Consider the following 20,398-nt stretch of genomic DNA (forward strand, 5'->3'; position numbering starts at 1 on the left):
ACCAGCTCTACGCCGCGAGCCGTATATGGTGAAAGATGAATCAGATGATCACGATGGGATTAACATCGACATTAGTAAGCCAGATCGACGGCAAGAGTTACTGGACCGCATGGAACGCCTTGTGACTTTCGAGTCAGCGAATCCAGCCTCGCACAACTACTGACTACTGTTGAATGTGAACATTCCCTCCATCCACCGCGTAAACAATCTGCTGAAGAGACACAGCTACAGATTCCCCAACCCAATTCAAAAAAGCCGATTCCCTTTTCCTTTCATTCCAGTAGAGAACATTCGGAACCAGCTCCTTTAGTTGCGTAAAAGGCGAAAAGCGAGTCGTTTATCGAGTAACTTCGAGATTCTCTGATTGCTTGTTTTGTTTTTTTCGTCTTATGGATTGTATTGCGTGATTCCAATTTGGTTGTCTCGGTCGAATCTTCAACTTTTTGTTAATTTGTTCTATTTATTGGTCCGAAGCACAAGCACATAGCCCACGCTTCGATCGCAACCTCGAGCTTTGTGTCTGTGGCTTCCATTATATACTCAAACACAAGGTTTTCTATTCTTTCTCGTTGATTTTTCTTTGTTACAATGCCTGCTAGATCTTACTGCATGGCTAACCTATTTGAGTTTCAGTTTGTAACTGTTGCATAAGCGTTGGTTCTTATATGATTAGGAAACATGTAAAGAATTACGCTTCTTTAGCCATGTCCCTGGGTAACTCTTCATGTGACATGTCTCTTAGAAAAATTGTCAGTTTATTATTTGTTGCAGCAGCTACAAGTCAATTATGCTTTAAGTTTTTTTTTTTTTTTTTAATTCCCGCTGTCGGATTCCTGCTATTCTATCTGTTTTGAGGAAAGTAGTACCAGGGTAAGGAAAGGGAAGTGTCAACATTGATTAGATGTGTTGCGCATAGCATCGTTTCTCCTCTCTCATTTGAATATCAAAGGGGTCTCTAATGTTTCTCTCGATGCCTATGTATAAGTCAAACAGTAGCATTAAGTTGTGAGTTTGATGTGGATGCAGGAGATCTGTTGGTGCTTTATATTGTGGGATCCGGCATCAGCGTTTGGAAGACTGCCACCTGATTATTATGAGTTACCTGAGCAACGTATGAATCCTGCTTTACATCTGGTTCTTTTACTTGGTTAATAAAGATTGACGATTTTTTTAAACAAATTGTTTCTTCATACATGAATTCTTTTCAATGAAGATTTTTAACCTGCCTTTTACTTTTCTTAATCTAACCTTATCGTTGGTTAATTGCAGGATTTTGATGAAAGTAATCAGCAGAATGATCTGGGTATGCCTCTTTTCCCTTTGGAAATGCATTTCGTTCTTTGGTATCTTACTAATGTGAAAGTTGGTGGAATTAAAATGGCTGTAAGTCTTGAATTGAAACAAAATATGCTTTATCCCATTAAGGATGGAATCTAGTATCTTAATATATCAATGCCTGCAACCTGTACCTCTGAAGTGACATGGTTCAGCCTTGTCAATTGTTTTGTGTTTCGCTTGCATGGTTATGGTTAGATATAGAATGATATGGACATAATAATTTAGGGTAAGGTAAATTAAATATTAATTAGATGATGAGAGGCAGAGCCATACATTCTGCTATTTTTGTGTGACGATACACATACTCATATAAATGGAAAGCAAAGAATATAAATAAATTAAAGTGGATTATTGTTTCAGGAAATGACAACTAAAATGTTTGAATCATGAACGAAATGGGAGATAGAAAATATAAAGTTGACTTTCAATGGCCACATCAATTGCCACACAAGAAATTAACAGGATAATTATGAACTTTATAAAATCAAGCTCAGAAAAAGGACTTGACTGCAATTTTCAAAATTTTTAACTTGATTGCATCTTTTTTAACACCAGGGACCAAATTAGAGCCTCAAATATTTTTTCCGGATTAAAAGAGGCAAGCCCAATTTTTTATTAATGAAACAAACATAAGCCATAATCTGTGAGATTAACTGTTATTTTTGAAAATAGGGTTTGTAAAGGAAAAGACATGGACATTTCTAATGATTCTAAATCATGGTTTTGGATTCATTTGCAGGTGCAGTCATACGCAATGGAAGGGAAATTCTTTTTCAGGTAAATTTGACAAGGATGTTGTCTCTTAGGCTTCATTTGGATACTTAGAATATCTCAATATATCTGTGAATAGTAGTTAAATGGTTTTAATAGTAGTGAAATGATTTGAGTTAAGATGTTTATTGGGTTTTGGGAAATGAGAGGGAAAAGGTTGAATAAAAATATTATAAAGTTAAAATATTGTTTGAATATTATTTTTTAATTTTTTTTTTTAAATTTGAAAAAGTTGTATTTTTTTTTTTTTGTGTGTTTTGTTTGAAGGTTTGGGAAAGTTGTAATGATTAGATGAAAGAGTTGAAGATTTGAAATTGAAATGTGTTTTGTGTTTGAGTGATGTTTGGAAATGAAATGTTTGAGAAAATTTGAGAATACCTGAGAGTACTCTTGTACACAAACGGGGCCTTAATGTAACCATAGAACTAAAAGACATAGCAGGGACCATTATTGCCACTCTATATTCTACACATAAAATCTGTTATCTGTATGAAACAGAACAAATTAGGATTAATTCCTTTTCCCTCCACAAACTACCACACACATCATTAACAAGTATCATTTTACGTGCAAGTGGCAATAAGGTGGTAGTTCATGAGGGAAGAAGAGAATTAAGCCAACAATTTAATTTATCCAAATAGGAATTTTCATGTGTCTAATACTGAAGCTTTTGTAGCTTTATTCTGAAACGGATCTAAGTATTTGAATGCTTGAACCTGCTATGACCATTGAAGCACATAGATGATGACATGATTAAAAATGCTCTACAGGCATTTAACTGGGAGTCTCATAAACATGATTGGTGGAGAAAGTTGGAAAGCAAAGTTCCTGATATGGCAAAATCTGGATTTACTTCAGCATGGTTGCCACCAGCAAGTCATTCCCTTTCACCTGAAGGTTGGAGGCCTCAATACATTAAACATCCAAAAAGCACATGTTGTCTTTTAGCAGATACTTGACTAGTTTACTATTTTTGTTGTCATTTTCCTGTCAATTACAGGTTACCTTCCACAGAACCTTTATTCCCTCAATTCTTCATATGGTTCGGAGCACCTTTTGAAAACTTTACTTCAAAAAATGAAGCAATACAAAGTTAGAGCAATGGCTGACATTGTAATCAATCATCGCGTTGGTACTACCCAAGGGCATGGGGGAAAGTATAACCGCTATGATGGAATTCCTTTAGCATGGGACGAACATGCTGTCACGTCTTGTACTGGTGGATTGGTAATGATACTTATTGTAGCTAAATCTTTCCTATTAAACAAAACTTATTGTAGCTAAATCTTTACAATTGGCATGATGGGACTATTTTTGTAATGTATCTATACTGTCATGTTCCAGGGTAATCGAAGCACCGGAGACAATTTCCCTGGAGTTCCAAATATCGATCATAGCCAAGAATTTGTTCGAAAAGATATTACTGCATGGCTCCAGTGGCTACGCAGGAGTGTTGGCTTTCAGGATTTTCGTTTTGATTTTGCAAGAGGGTAATGTTCCTACATTCCAAAAACAATTTTGCTTAATTGGATTTACTCGGCTCATTCTTCATGTCTCCGTAATGCTTTGATTTAGCTATTCAGCAAAATATGTGAAAGAATATATTGAAGGAGCTAAGCCAATATTTTCTGTTGGGGAGTACTGGGATTCTTGCAACTACAATGATCATGGCTTGGACTATAACCAAGGTATTCTACTTCATTTATGTCTTTCAGGGACCAGAGATTGGTTTTTAAAGTTGTGGAATGAAAATCAGAAAAATAGAAAATAATAAAGCAACTCTTGATGTTGACTGCATAACCAAGATGTTTCTTGTAGTATTTTATATATGTTTTGTAGGATAGACGTACTAGTTATTTTTGGCTTTGGAGTCTGATAACTTGTAGACATGAAGTTATCTTGATTTGCACTATTTTATCATATTGGATATCATATTCTCTTGATGCTCTTCTTTAAACATAGATTTTCTTATGTATGTCTGAAGCACTTCAGGTAAAGTTACACATTCCTCACATAATTGGTCATTTGAGCATTGTTGCTTCTTATGAAGTTTTCGTTTATTTCCTGTTATAATGCCATCCCTGTTGGGCAAGGATGGAGGATGGTTATTCCCAGTCCTTTTAAGTTTTGTTCTCGAGTTTTGTCTGGGTACAGGAGCTTATTTGCTAGAGTAGTGAGTTAGCTTTTTAAGAGATGTGTGGAATACTGGATGGTATCATGCAAGAAATGCAGTGTTAGAGAATGCCATGCTATATCGCACCCTTCTAGAAGACGGGGTTGATGAGGTGTCCCTACCGGATCCTTTTCCAGAACATTTTTTTGTCTTATTATAAATGTTTCTCCTACGTATATGGAATGGATAGAATGAGGGCCGAATATAGAAATCAGCTCCTTCTTTCACTATTTCTTTCTCCATAACAATTGTGTGGTATTGGAGCAAGGACAATAGTCCCTTCCTTGTTCTGGTAGCCTTCTTCACGTCTTATTCCTTTTTCTCAATCTTTTCTTTTTCTTCTATTTCGCCATTCCCTATTTCTTTGCTTCTGGTTGCTGTTTTTAGTGGTAGCTTCCAACATTAGGATGTTGTGGATAGGTGTATGCAGACAGCTTGGTTTGTTGTCATCTTTCATCACCATCATATCATTGTTTAAACTCTGGTAGAGGAGCAACAGACAAGTAAATGGCTGACATTGTTACTGATTCCAGGACATGAGAGGTTACCCAGGGTGTTGAGTTTTTGGTTGGTTGGAGCTTTCTGTGGCTGTATGCTGGTTGGTTTTCTGATGGTACAGTCTTCTGTTGCTGTTGCTCTATTGGATATTGTTAGCCTTTAGTGTCTGCTGAAGAGGTCATCCTCAATGTTATCTGGGAAGTTTTCGGCCAGTTCATGGTGGTTTGCGGTGGCCTCCAATGAAGAGTGTTGCCTCACTAGTTGCTCGTTGGGTGTATCTGACGGTGTCTTCATTGCTGATGGTATTTGTTGGTGTCAGGCATTGGAGTTGTCGATCATTTTTTTAGCATTGCTGGTGAAGCCTCTTGCCAGAGCTGACAGGGAAGACCCCTGTTGGAATATCAGTGATTCGGTTCAGTAGTTGTTGCCTGTTGGTTGAATGACTATTTCTCAATCGGTTTGGGCACAGATTTTATTAATCACTTTGGCAAGGCTTGCTTCTTTCAGTGTCATGGCCCAGATTTGTTCAGATCCAGCTCAGTTCATTAGGTCCCGAATCTCCAGATGCAACTTGATCACGATCTAGATTGGTTTGGATCCAGCCTAGTTCATTTGGTGGTCCAGCTTGATTCTCAACCCATGCCATTTATCTAAATCCGAACGTTATTCGGATCCTATATTTGAAATTAGATCCACCCCAGGTATTTTACCTTTTTGGGAGGCAACCTAGTATCAAAAGTAAGAAGGAAAGTGTAGGTGCTCCATTGAGTGTAGAAGCAGGCACAGATCGATGGCTTATACTGCTAGTGAGTTGACTTTATTGCAGCACTTTCTTCAATAGCTAAGCTTCTGAAACCTACTTCTATTCAACTCTGTTGTGGTAACAAATCGGCTATACATATTGCTTCCAATCCTGTGTTCCACGAGAAGGCCAAACTTATTGAAGTAGACTACCATTTTGTACGAGGCAGGATACTATAGTGTAGACATAGCTACACCATTAATGTTTGCAGACCAACTTGTAGACTTTTCAAAGTCATTATGTAGGAGTAAGTTTGAATCTTTCCATTCCAGGCTTATATGACATAAATGCTGCAGCTTTAGGGGGAGTGTTAGAGAATGCTATACTTTATAGTACCCTTTTAGAAGATATGGTTGATGAATATTCCTTTGTTTCACTGTTAATGTTTCTCCTACATATATGTAATTAATAGAATGAGATCTGAATATAGAAATCAGCTCCTCCATTCACTATTCTTTCTCCATAACAACTAACACAGGTTTGAAAGTTCAATATTAATTTACAAATACTAGCTTGTCTGTATGGAAAGTGTGAACTTGGCTTCATTTTGCCGGCCACGTTGATATTGTAATTACATCGGTCAATATCATATGCTGTCTTATATTAAACTTTGTCTTCTACAATGTCAAACCCCCAAACCAACCCCCCCCCCCCCCCCCCCCCCCCCCCCCAAACAAAAAACACCAAAAAAAAAAAAAAGTGTATCTCCCTTTTTTAAATGATGAAAATTTTTTGGTCCTGTGCTTGGGACACTTCTGATTTTTCTATTAATATGTAAACTCTTCTGCAGATAGCCATAGACAGCGGATAGTCAACTGGATCAATGGCACAGGACAGCTTTCAACTGCATTTGACTTCACAACAAAGGGAATTCTTCAGGTATTCCAAATTGTTATGTATCAGAAATTATGCTGTCATAGGATTAGGGTAGGGGGGTTTTTAAATTTATCCATTCAATATGTTAGTTAAGTTGATTAGTTAAGTTACGTCAAGAACTTCAATTTCCATTGAGGCCTTATATATTTCCATTATAAACGATTTTATTTATGTATTTCTTTGTAGGAAGCTGTTAAGGGACAATTCTGGCGACTCCGTGATGCTCAAGGGAAACCACCGGGTGTTATGGGATTTTGGCCTTCAAGAGCTGTCACATTCTTAGATAACCATGATACAGGCTCAACCCAGGTACTTGATGTTCTTTGCTATTGTTGCAAGAGGGCTGAGATTGTTCTCAGATCATTGTAGGAGGTTATTGCACTTGCTTCTTGTGCTCGGTGCTCAGTGCACACATGGAGACTATTTTTTTATTGCATGAAATTGTGGCAAGTAGGCATCTCCTGCTGTGTGTTGTGCGTCTTTCTGATGACGTCATATCTTTCATTCTTTTGCTTTTTGTCAAATTATTCTATAGTAAACAAAATTTGACACATGCCACCAATCCCTGGATTTAAAGTTTAGTTGGCCTTCTGTGCTAAAGGTTGGTATGAGTAACTTGAATCCAGAGTGTACACTGGACTGGTTCTGTTTGGCCCATAGAATAGCTTACCCACATAATGTCGTGATTAAAATTTTATTAGGTTGACAATGCCCCTCTCCTTTGTGGGCTCGTTCCAACTCCGACATTACCGGCCTAATGTATGGATTTCCCATCTGTCATGTTTATTGTATCAGTTTTAGCAGTTTTAGAAAGTAATCTTGTGTTTCACTAATAGAGACTATGAATACACTCAACATGATCATTTCATTCTTGCAGGCTCATTGGCCTTTCCTTCAAGTCACATTATGGAGGTAAGTGAACTGGTTTTATCCACGTAATATATCTGCTTAAGTTCAATTCTTGGGGTCCCAGGGTTTGTTTGTATAAATTTTGATCCTAACAAGAAAAGAAGTTATTAATTTAATCATCCAAATTTTAACTCATCTAATAGAGCAAGGTAATAACTATTGATCATCCATGTCACCAGTTTCCCATTTTCTCTGTCTATCGATACCAATATTTGCTTAGGTGCATAAATATTCCTATTAGAGAATATTTTAGCCACAAAGAGATTTCACAAAATTAAATCCACAAACTGATATGACTTGATGTGGTATGTTAAATTGTAAAGCTACTTTTATTGTAAAGTAAATCTAATGTAGTATATAAAATCATATCAATTTATAGATTTAATTTTGTGAAATCTATTTGTAATTATAGCACTTCTATTCCTGTTAATTGTTTACCCTTTCAGGAAATTCAACAATTAGGGAACTTGTGGATACATTCAAAGTAGTTACATTAACAACTGTGTCCGAGTCTAAACTTTTATGACATTATTTTCTGCAGGGCTATGCATACATTCTCACGCATCCAGGGATACCAACAGTGTTTTATGACCACTTTTACGATTGGGGTGATTCGACTCATGACCAAATCACGAAACTGGTACGCTACCAACTATTTTCACTTGTCGAGTTGTTCTGTTTGAGCAAAAATCCTCCGTAGTTAAGCTTCTCGAATATGATGTCTCCAGATGGACGTTCGAAAGCATCAGGACATTCACAGCCGTTCATCTATTACAATTCTGGAGGCACAGCCAAATCTCTACTCTGCAATCATTGGGGAGAAAGTAAGCATGAAGATTGGTGATGGATCCTGGTGTCCAGCTGGCAGGGAATGGACACTGACAACTTGTGGCCATAGATATGCAGTATGGCAGAAGTAAGGTTCTTCGGCTATTTTAGTCCCTAGGCAGGTGCATATCTATTTGTGGGCTGGAGGCCGCCTGAGGCTGAGCGTTGGTTTTTCCCAGCAGCCATAGTGTATTAATAAAGCCTCCAATCTCCAAGTTTGATATGGGAACCGAACCGTTGAACAGTTTTTCATTTACCTTCTCAAGTGCATACTAATACATGTGTGTATACTTATATATATATATACTGGAAATGCCACGCTAGCAATGAAAGGGAATTAGGATTTTTAAAAAAATTACTTTTTTTTTAATTGTGGGTCTTTTTTTTTTTTTTTTACCAAAATACTTCAAGAAGGAGAAATTTACACTGAACTTGTATACAACATTAGCTACAGCATGGATAATTACTGAGACATATTCCTAGTCCGGAGTAAAAGGAGACGTTGCTTGCTTTATGGAATAGATCTCTGGAATGTCTCTCTTCCTTTGGGTCTGACAAGAAAGATTGGACAATTTGATTCCAGTTTGATACGTCCTCATGCTGTCAACACAATTTGTTTTGTGATGCCTGAGTAGTTTGAGGGGAAAAGAAAAGGAAAAGAAAAAGGTCCATTTTTTCTAATTTTTGTTTAGGCTTTTCAATAATAATAATAATAATAATAAAAGCAGCTGCCCCATCAAACTATTGTTTGAAAGAGTCTATGATGGACTCGAAAAGTCCCGTATCCATGCAAAACGTAAAGGAATCCAAAACAGGTTTTGGAAATTACAATCTCTCATCACGAGATGCAGCCAGGTTTCTTTCTCTGTCATGAGATTATAACTAAAGCTGGAAAGATGGTATTAGAGTCACGACATTAAACCGTGTCTATTGTACCGTATTAAGAACGAAAAAGCTGGATAGGGTCGCGCGGGAAGCAGGGGAGTGGGGGGCTTTGATACAGCTCATAGTCTTGAATCTTGAGAGACAGAAAGAATCACGTGGAAGTAGAGCTGGAAAGAGACTCGCCCGCATCAACATCATCACCATCGTCATCACCCTCATCATTCTTCTTTTGAATTTGAAAACTCCTCCTCCTCCCTACTCCCTTCCTACTTCCCTATCTTCCTACTTCCCTAACATTCAACCCAATTGAATTGAGCCATCTCTCTCTCTCTCTCTCTCTCTCCAGATATTGTACTGTAGCAGGGTCTATTATTCCCTGTTACTTTCTTTGTATTGTTTTTTGTTATATATATATATATCATATAATATATATATATTTTACTTTCTTTGAGTGTCTTTTCTAACAAGATAAATTAGCAACTAAGGGTAACATAGGGGAGAAATGTAAATTGTAAACTATTAAATATTAAGACCAATATTTTTTAGGAAAAAAACATATATAATTATGCAACAATATAAACTCGAACAGAAAATTAAAATGGAGTTGATCAAACCATAATAACGAGTTCAAAGAGTCTCCATTTCCAAGTGCATGAAAGGGTCATATATATATATATTAATATATAACCGCAGTACGCATGCATGAATACTATGTCTAGAGCCATCATCATGAATGCATGGCAGCACATAAATATATGTTGTGTGTGTGTGGGTCTTGGTGAAATAATTAGCATTTTAATATTAGTTTGACATTGTGTATATATGAAGGACCTACATATATGTACTACGTCTAGACTCTAGAGCCATCATGAATGCATGGCAGCATATATGTGTGGGTCTCAGTGAAATAACCAATTAGCATTTTAATGTATAAGTTCGACATTTATCATTTATGGGCAAAGCATGCATGCATGCCCCATATTGGCTCGAATTCCTTAGCTAGGTAGCGATGTTAACACCTCAGCTTCACACTTTCTTTTACGAGTCAAAGCAGTTGCATGCCAACTAGCCAGCTGGTACGAGTAATTGCATATACAATCCAGACAAGGAAAAATGCAACAATGGAGGAGGAAATAAAATATAATAAAATATAAATTATATAAGTAGAGTGTGTAAAGAGTATGTAAAAGTGAGTGTTTATAGAACTTTTATTTTATACAAATAGAAAACACTAATGGTCCCCAATCCCTGCCGTGGCACCTAACTCTAAAAGCCTTTTTCGAGAAAGGAAACAAATAAAAGAGAAAAGGATGGTAAAAGTTTACACTAACACTGCACAGAGCGCAGGGGATCGACAAAGTGCATGAACTTTTTTGAAAGCTTAGATTTAAGCATATATGCTTAAAACTATAAAGAAACGAAAAGCAACCAAGAGCAGCTGCTCTTCATTTTGCTTGTTTCATCTCATGATTTCCAATTAAAGAAAAATGTAAGAAATGAAAGGTAAATGCCACGATCCTTTGTGTTTATCTAGAGTAAAGCTACAGCTGAAAAAAGTCACCGAATGCAGCACCCTTTTTTTTTCATTCATATTTTTTATATTCTTAAATATTTAAAAAAAAATCATAAAATCACTTAAAAAAATTACTTAATTACTAAGTAAAAAAAATAAAAATAAAATGAATTCGGTGAAAAAAAAAAAAAAAAAAGGCTCCCGAATTCGGGAGCTTTAGCATTTATCGTTTATCTAAGGTGCAGGGCAGCAGCAGAACCCCATATCGAACTTGCTTGGCGTTGGTGAATTTTTCACACTTATATTATTATTCTAGTTACTGATGAAACGTTAATTATTCTTCTTAATGTCTCATTTCCCAATGATTCAATCATGCCTTAGATCACAGAAACACAGCTAGCGCTCATGCATGCCGCAGAATATTAACAGGTCTGTACCTCAGAGACTATAAGGGAGGTGTAAACAGCTAGGATGGCCACAAAGTCAGCAACTATCCACCTATAAATTCTTAATTCTCCGTGGGATTGATCCATTTTATTACATGATCTTGATCTGCATGTGTGGTCGATCCAACTCTGAATTGAATAGGGTAAAAGATTAATGGCATATGGTTGAGGAGGTAGATTTGGAGCAATAAATAGTACGACTAGACAAGGATAGGTATCATAAATACATAAACACGCGAACACGTATAAACAATGAATATTTGTGGAAGTTTGTTCTGATCACAAGGATTGATGCATGAAGGTTTCAAAGGGCGCGTGCACAGGGTTTTTTGATGCCTTGTGGGAGTGATGAGTGCGACGTATCGATCGACAAAAGGGGATATTTCTCATATCTCTTCCTCTGTGTCTCGTCTGTGCATTTCATTGGCTTTTTTCTTTTTCACTTTCTTTCTTTCTCTCTTTTAGGACAACAACAGAACACACTAACTTTGTATTCCAGTCAATGTAAAAAGGACTGGACTGACTATATAAAAAGTCACATGCATGGAAGACATGAGTGCTGATAATTAATACTGTAACTGCCGAGATTGACCTCATCTTTTGACCTTTTTGTTCTCAGTTTTTTTAGGGTTCCACTTCCTCATGGCCAGGTCAAAAAGGAATTACTCTCTGGGTTTTGAATGCTGTAGTTTTTTCTGATGTTGCGGTGATTTTGGTTTGAGTTTTGCTATATACAAATAAAGTCGCACATTAATCTATATATTAATGCTGATTTATTTATACTTAAAATTTAAAATAGTATTATTTTTAATAAAATCTACTTTTTGATCAATCACAATAGATTAATAAACATATTAATACACAACTGTACTTACAACTAGATTTTTTCTTTAATTTAGTAGTACCCATGGCTGAGATGGGTTGGCTTTTCCACTAATCCACCATATATGTTGCTCTTGCTATTCAAGAAAGTAAAATCTTGTTGAGGTGACGAGACATCTGTCAACCGGCCAACCAACACCTGCGTATGGTTTTTTTTTTTTCCTCTCATTCTCTATTTAAGTGATTTAAAAAAAATATATAATTACAAACATAATTACATATTAATATATACACTAATTTAATGTAATTAATTAAAAAATAAATTTTATTAAAAATAGTATTAATTTAAATTTTAAATATAAAATAATCAGTATTGATATATAAATTAATATGAGACTTTATTTATATGTAACAAAACTCACAAATAAATAAATTTACTTTCACAAATTTTAATACAAAGCAATCCATACGGTTGGGATCACTATCTTTGTCCTTATTGCAGTTATACTATAGAAGGAGTTGTGATGGTAAATTTTAGGTCTTGTTTGGATAATAAGTTAAAATGAAAATTAAAAATAAAATAAAATATTATTAAAATATTATTTTTTAATATTATTATTATTTTTATTTTTAAAAAAATTAAATTATTTATTATATTTTATACGAGAATTTGAAAAAATTTTAATAATGAGATGAAACATTTCTTATATTCAAATGAGGCTTAGTGCACTATTTTTTTTTTTTTAATACATGGGAGAGCGGGATTCAATCATTGGTTCTTTTAGTGAGACTGATATATAAAAGTTGTAACCAAATCTCATGAAACAAATGAGTTCATGCTTTAAATGACTAGCGAGTGAATATTCTTGAAATCAATATAAAACTCAGCTGCATTAATGCATCTTTGTCATGGTTATCATGATTCATGCTTTTGATATATAAAAGTTCTAATGAAATCTCATGAAACAAATGAGTTCATACCTTAAAGAATTGGCGAGTGAAATATTTTTTGAAATGTGAGATCGACATTCAATACATCTTTATCGTGATTATCGTGATTCATACTTTTACTATTCAATATGAGATTAGGGAAACAAACACCATATCTAATCTCGTGACAGCCATATAGATCAATCACTACCATATTTTTATTTTGCTTTTCTTCAAAGTCTTTTTACTAAAAAAATATGAGGAGCATTTTTTTTACGAGACCGTTATATATATAAAGAGATTAGATAAAAGTAAACTCATAAATCGATGTAACTTCACATGATACGTTAGATATATTTTATATTAAAAGTAAATGTACTATATTAAGATATATTATTTAAAAATTTATTTTTATATAATCCTTTTATCATTATTTTTTTTTTCTTTTTAATTCCTTCAAAAACATCCTACCTAACAACAACCCAAAGTCACTTTCCACGTATTCACAACACAAAACACCTTTTAAGGTGCTATAACACCGAAACGCCCAACACACTAAAGTTGACCGTTGAAAAGAATTGTCAAACGGATTCGAGGTAATTAAACATTTGACTCCATCAACATGATACTCGAATTCCATCGGCTGTTATGTCCAACGTTTTGTGTAATCAATGCGTGTGCATGGACTCCACCGCGACTATAAAACATGGATCATAAGGTACATCTCTCTCTCTCTCTCTCTCTCTCTCTCTCTCTCTCTCTCTCTCTCTCCTGGAGTGGGAGAGATCGGGACACTTTTATGGAAAAACAATTTATTTATCCAATTAAGTAATAAATGAACAAAGTCTTGAATATAAGTAAATTCCGATTTTAATTGTCTTACATATAATATCCATAAAAGGGGGTCATATTCCTCGTACCTTTTTTCAGCATGCATCATGTCACATGCACAAAGTTGAAAAAAACATAGATCATACATTTAATTGACGAGTAACACATATTTTTTATCAATTTGTTTTAAATGGAGGAAAATGTTTTAAAATTTGAATTTATTTTACATTTTAGTTAAGCGTTAATGTTTCGGGATGAGAAATCTGCTCGGATGTTTAGAGTATTTCATATAATTTGAGTTTATCTGTAAATAATAATGTGATGAGATGTTTGATTGAGTTTTATAAATTTTATTGAGATGTATTTAGATGCAAGATATAATTTGAAATATGATTTAATTTTTTTGTAAATAGTTGAAAAAATAATGAGCTACATCAGCAATTAATTTGTTATTGTAGTAATAAAATAGTATATGCTAATCTGCCCAGTGGTGACCGATGCGTGCCATATAGGTTAAATGCTATTTTTTAATTTTTTTATATTTTTAAACATCTTTAAATATTTAAAAAAATAAAAAAAATATTCCAATATATTAATATTCACTTTCTAATAATTAAATCAAAAAATGATACTAGCAACTTTCAATGAAATAATAATAAAAGTTTTATCAATAAATAGTGCTGAATTAAGATTAAAAAGAAAAAGAAAAAGAAAAAGAAGAAGATTATTTTAAATAAAATAAATTGTATATGTTTGGATGAAAATGATAAGAAGTTATTGCAGATGATGTAGATCACCTTAAGAGCATTCATATTGGCTTCATCAAAATTATCTTCAAAATTTGATGAAAAGTACAAGTTTTCCATAAATCTAAAACCTTCCTATCCATAATCCCACATTGGATTAGCTATTGAATTCATCAAAATAATAATATAATATTATTTTTTTAATAATAATATATATATTTTTTTCATTTTTAGCAATTAAACTAACTATAGGTACATTAATAATTTAATTTTATACTTGGGGCTGACCATAAATCCAAAACTGAAATGAAACTAAGGTTGGAGGGAAAAAAAATGAGAGAGGAAAAATAAAGTACAACAGTTGGGAATTAAAATGTAGTAAAATAATTGGTTGATGAGTGTATAGTAACCCTTCAAATTTGAAGGAAACTATAGATTTACTGTAGCTCAAAACTCCCCATTTCTTATTTGATGAATCCAATGCAGCTTTGATTTACACATATTCATCATTTTATACATTTGGCTTGGCTTTTGATGAAGCCAATGCCAATGCTCTAACACGTAAAGAGGATAACTGGAGATGGACGTTACACTTTACAGTGCTATTAGTTGCAACAGTTCATAAATTTCTAATATTTCATAGCAGTTAATACTGGATTAATTCAATTCACGTGAATGAAATTATGAAACTAGAGTTGGTTCAACAGTTTGAAAGTCAGAAGTCAATAGTTAAGACCCATCAAGAAGGTTCCTGCTAAATCTGCGTCAGATTTTTTGGATCATTTCTTAGTAAGCCCTTGACGGTACGTGTGAGAGAGAGCTCATAGCTATTGTCACATTACATCACATAAGTGCAGCAGGTGAAATATATAACTAAGATTCTCCTTAATCCGAAATCGATTCGGTTCCTAAACTTGGCCAATCCCTTCGCTTCATTTCTGCGGAGAGAGATGGGTGTAGTTTTCTGCATCAGAAACGAGGGACGAAAAGAGGTTAAGGCCTAAGGGGATGAGAAAGGCAAGAAAAGACTGATGGGTGGGGAAAGGAGGTATAGGGGTTTGTCTCATCAGGAACGAGGGGAAGGGGAAGAATAACTTTGATAATCCTTTGATCTTCTAAATATGCCACCTATGCGAATGAACCATCCAATCTGTGATTATTTATCCTTTTTTTTTTTCTTTTCTGAAACCACCCCTACTTCACTTTCCTTCTCAATTATTAACTACACCCACCCCCCCTCTCTCTCGCTATCTCTCTCTCTCATTTAATGTGCTTGCTCCATCACATCTTAAATAGAACCCATCTGCCTCTCCCTCTCCCATGTAGTTATTAGTCCCTCCAAATCGGTGTGTATGAGTTTGTGTTTAGATCTTCAATGGTGAATACTACAAGGACAGTGCTTTCATGTGGGTTTAACAAAGGGTTTTTAACAGAGTTTATTGGCATTCTGTCCACCTCCCTTCAATAGAAAACCTAGTACTCTCTCTCTCTCTCTCTCTCATGGAGGTGGGCATACTGCCAACCGAGTTCTGTTGGCTTCTCTTTGTAAGATCCTCGTGATGGATCCTCTCCAGCCGTTCTATTGGTAAGACCCTCGTGATATATCCCCTCAAGGTATGATAGAGCGTTCATATTTCATGATAGATCTTCATATTCTGCTGGCTAGCACCATCCATCATTCTATGTTATTTTGCTGATGATGAATGGTAATGCAATGGCAGTTCTTGGAGTTGATGCTTCTCTACTGAATTAATTACCCCTACTTTCGTTTGTTTCCAAACAAGAAAGGAACAAATATATATGTATATATATACACATCAACTATTATTTCTTCTCGTGTTTGTTGCCGTTTCCTCTAGTATGCTTACATAAGTTGTATGCACTTGTTAAAAGCATCCTCAATAACAACTCCATGGTTTCTGTTTGGTCATATGCAGATAGTGTGGCTGCACTTGGGAACCCTAATTGATTTCTTCTTTGTGCCTTCTAATAATCTCTTTTCAAATTTTTTTTTTGGTATTTCTACCTAGGGTCTTTTCTGTATCTTTTTTTCTTTCCATCTGATGAAGGAAGCTTAAAAGCTCAAAAACCTTCTGAGGAACGGAAGCCGTCTCTACCTGTACATCGTACAAAGAAAAAGGTGAAAAAAAAGATTAGATGATGAGAAGTAGAGGGTATGGCGAAAATGGGAAGAAAGACATTATTCTGTGAGCTCATGAGACCAAAATTTGCCATTCTGGGACTAATCGGAAATTGTTTTTGCAATGATCTACCATATTTATTGTTGTCTTTGTGTACAAGCCTGGTGAAAGATCAGATGACGGACAAAGGAGAAGAGGGGAGATATTTCAACACTTCCGAGCGTTCGGTGACTGCCATAATTTAGCGGTTAGCCTAATTATTTAGGCACTCAGGCTTTTTACTGATACTGAATAAGTTACCCTACTTACTTCTTCGGAACCTGCATATTTAGTAGGCTCATGATTGAAGACTGGCAGTGCTCTTAAATAATGCAATAAAAGCAGTTCCCACACATTTTCACATGCAGCGCGTAGGTAACAAAAAACACATACAATTACAAAAACAAAAACAAAAGCAGAAAACCGACATCTTGTAACCAAAATAGTTAGAAGGGTCGGATAAATGATGAAAAGTTCCTCCGGCCTTCTCTTGTAGTGGGTATTACAACATTTTTGTTGTTGTTTATTTTCACTGCTGAGTTGAATCATGAAAAGTGCGCTTGAGTGGGTAGCTCTTTGCTTTCTAGCTAGGTGGAGGTCAAGCTTGAAAGCAAAATTAGATGGCACGGCCTCACCTTTCAGCTTTCTCAGGAGGCCTTAGGCTATGGCCGACCCTAGGGATTACAGCATTTTATCAAATCTAGTTGCAGGCAGTTCAGTTTTGAATATTTAGTCAAATGTATGACTCGAAAACACCCCTTGCATGCGCGAAGGTCGATTAATTGGACGTAACAAACAGAAGCCCTTCATCACTTTATATGTAGTTTGCTTTCTATGATCACAATATTACTACCAACACGTTTAACACGTGTAACTCTTCTATTTGTACACGTCCAAATATGATAGAGAGCACTCTCACCCTGCACGTGAAATTAGATCCATATTTCAGGCGGGAATACATCAGAAAAGAAAAAGAAAGAACGAATTGGGTATGAGTCTGTCTTTTACTGGATGGAATAATGATTGTCCCTAAGAAGTTACTACCACAATCCTCAGATAAAGCTTGGTGTCTGATACCTCAGGTACCATGTATCCTGTATCCGAACAGGACAAATAACAGCACAAAGTGAACTGCTGCTAGCGCTTGCTGTGCTTGCCGAACATAATGTCTGTATCACAAATTCTGGATACAGACATTATGTTCTTTGAGTTAGGGGCCACCTAACATTCTGGATATTCATTGAACTCTTGTGAACATGCTATATTACTGAACTCGAGCACAACTTTGTCGCCTTTCTTGAGGAATTTCAGTATCACTGGGCAATATAGAGGATGTGCCAGCCATTAGGTGAATCATTCCCTGTGATAGATAATCAGTATGGATCTCTCACAAGGCAGGGGGTTGTTGGACAGTCTAATTACTAGAAAAGGAAATATGATTATGTGATCACAATTTTTCGAGAATAGCAAAATGTTTACATAAAATGATCATAATCCTTGTTTTTTTATATTATTGACATTTTTTTTAATTGACATCGGGTGTAATAATTTTCTAATCCCGGCATTCACAGGATTCCCAGGTCCTTAATAATGAGTTTTTTACAAGTATACTTCAAAGGATTTAAAGAGAAAATTCTTTAGTCAGATGGTAATTGTTTATACTCACGAGGATTTAAACTTTAGATGGAGGTAGCATACTCCCAAGCCATTTACTACTTGAGAAATGATTATAATCTAATATGGGAGCAAGAATAAAGAGTTAGTAACAATATATATATAATGAGTTTGTTTTGGTCTGAAATCATTTCGATAGGTTTTTAGTTGTTTGGACCAACTCATTTTATCACTGAGCAGATACTGGCCAGTAAAGGTGTAACTGAAGTAATGGATTTGAACCCAGCCAGCCTTTTGTACAGACGTATAATTGCACTGTTTTTTGAACTATCTTGAGATTGGTGGCTTTGCTGTGCTGAGTAAAAGCAGGCAGAGAATTATGGAGGGTAAGTTACTTGAAAACGTGAATATCGCACGAGCCTCTGTTCGTAGTCCAAGCAATATACTCTTGCATTATAGAAACTTAAAAAGAGGAGAAGATGGATGCTGAGTTTTAATGAAATCTTTTGATGCCTCTTAAAATACAGATGGAAGCAAATCTCATGGGAGAATGATGGTACGATGCTTTTAATAAGTGAAAACATGATATCAGCAGTACTGATTAGGGGTGTGCAGATATATTTATAAACCGATTGACCCGATCAGATCCACCCGATAAAAGCTGGGTTACAATTTAAGCGGGTCGTCTGAAGAATTATACGGGCGAAACCGCAGCTAAAGAACCAACCCGTATCCCATCTGTCCCAAGTTCCAACTCCCTCCGTCTTCAACATAGCCCCCCCTCTCTCTCTCTCTCGACCTCTCTCTCATCACCGTGGGTCTCTATTTCTCTCGCTCTCTCTCTCTCTCTCTCTCTCTCTCTCTCTCTCACACACACACACACAGACGGCGGCGTGGGTCTCTCTCTCTCTCACTCTCACTCTCTCTCTTCGGCCGCAGCTCCAAGATCAGCTTCGGCGTGGGTCTCGACTCTCCAAGACGGAGGTATGTTCCTTTTCATAAAACCCTTCAGATCAACTCATAATTTATTCACAAGGCCATACCTGTGCATCATGATTCATAACCCCAATACAGACCTACACAGAAATTAATAATCTCATTTGCTAGCAAATAATCTTCTGTTGTGTGTATTTTTATATTCGGATTTGTTGGGCTGTAATTGCGGTGGTGATAAGAAAATCTTAATCATTTTCTAGTTTTCTTTGATAATGTTTCCTAAAAATGGAAAATCTGTAATTGAGGAGGCCCAAGTTTTATCGATTTTTCTCTTCAGCCTTTCTATTATGCCCTGAGATATTATTATTAGTATAAGAATTGGTTAAAAAGGATGTTGGGTTTTTTCTTTTTGGATGGTTGCTGAATTTTCGCCATTATTGGTTAAGATTAATGTGAACTATTTTTGGAAAGTATCGTCCTTTTTGGAGGGTTGTTGAATTTTTCCCCATTGCTTTGTTTTATACATTCTTTTGGTTAATGGCTGGAATATTCCTGGCAGAGGGAATAATTTAAGGCCAATTTACAGTATTAAATTTAGAGATCTAAATGGATGTGGGGGGTTTTTTTTCTTATAGGATGTAATTGCACAAAGATTTGGGTGAATGATTTCTTGAATTGAAGGGTTCTTGCTGCTTACTTCGTACTCTAGAAATCATACTCCTTTTGGAGGACAGATGCATTGGATTGGGTTTAAGTAAATATCCTAGGGTACTTATTTCTGCCATGAACAGGGAGCTACCCACTTCTCCATTTTGTCTTTAAGAATGAAAATGATAGCATGATTCATTTCAGGAATGGTATAAGTTATATCTTTAGAATCTGAATGGTATAAGTTAGGATTACAAAATAAATGCATTACAGGAATTCTTAATAATTAATTACTCCTATTAATTGCTTTTACCTTAATGTTCTGTTCTGTACTCATTAATTAAATTAGTATCAAAACCAAATTAATAAGATACAATTAATGTAATCATCATTATGAGATTTGGGTTATCAATTTGAATTCATAGCATAACAAGATTTGATTTTGGTCAATCCACATCAAACATAACAGGTTTCTGTTGTGATAGAGGTTCGAGTATCATGACCCCATTTTTAGTTTTGTTGTTTTTGTCTTCCATTGTTATAAACAGTACAGCTTATATTTCATAATGTTTTTTTTATATAATTTAATAATCTTTTTTTCTTTTTCTTTTTTTCAGAATTTGATCCCCAATCAAGCTTTATTTATGTTGAT

The 20,398-nt window shown here is 35.3% G+C and overlaps 1 pseudogene; it reads left to right on the plus strand.

The window, feature by feature from the left end:
* On the plus strand, nt 1-8,714 carry LOC122318369 (annotated as a pseudogene).
* Nucleotides 8,715-20,398: the final 11,684 nt, after the last annotated feature.

Source organism: Carya illinoinensis, chromosome 8, assembly GCF_018687715.1.
Source record: "Carya illinoinensis cultivar Pawnee chromosome 8, C.illinoinensisPawnee_v1, whole genome shotgun sequence".
Lineage (NCBI taxonomy): Eukaryota > Viridiplantae > Streptophyta > Magnoliopsida > Fagales > Juglandaceae > Carya > Carya illinoinensis.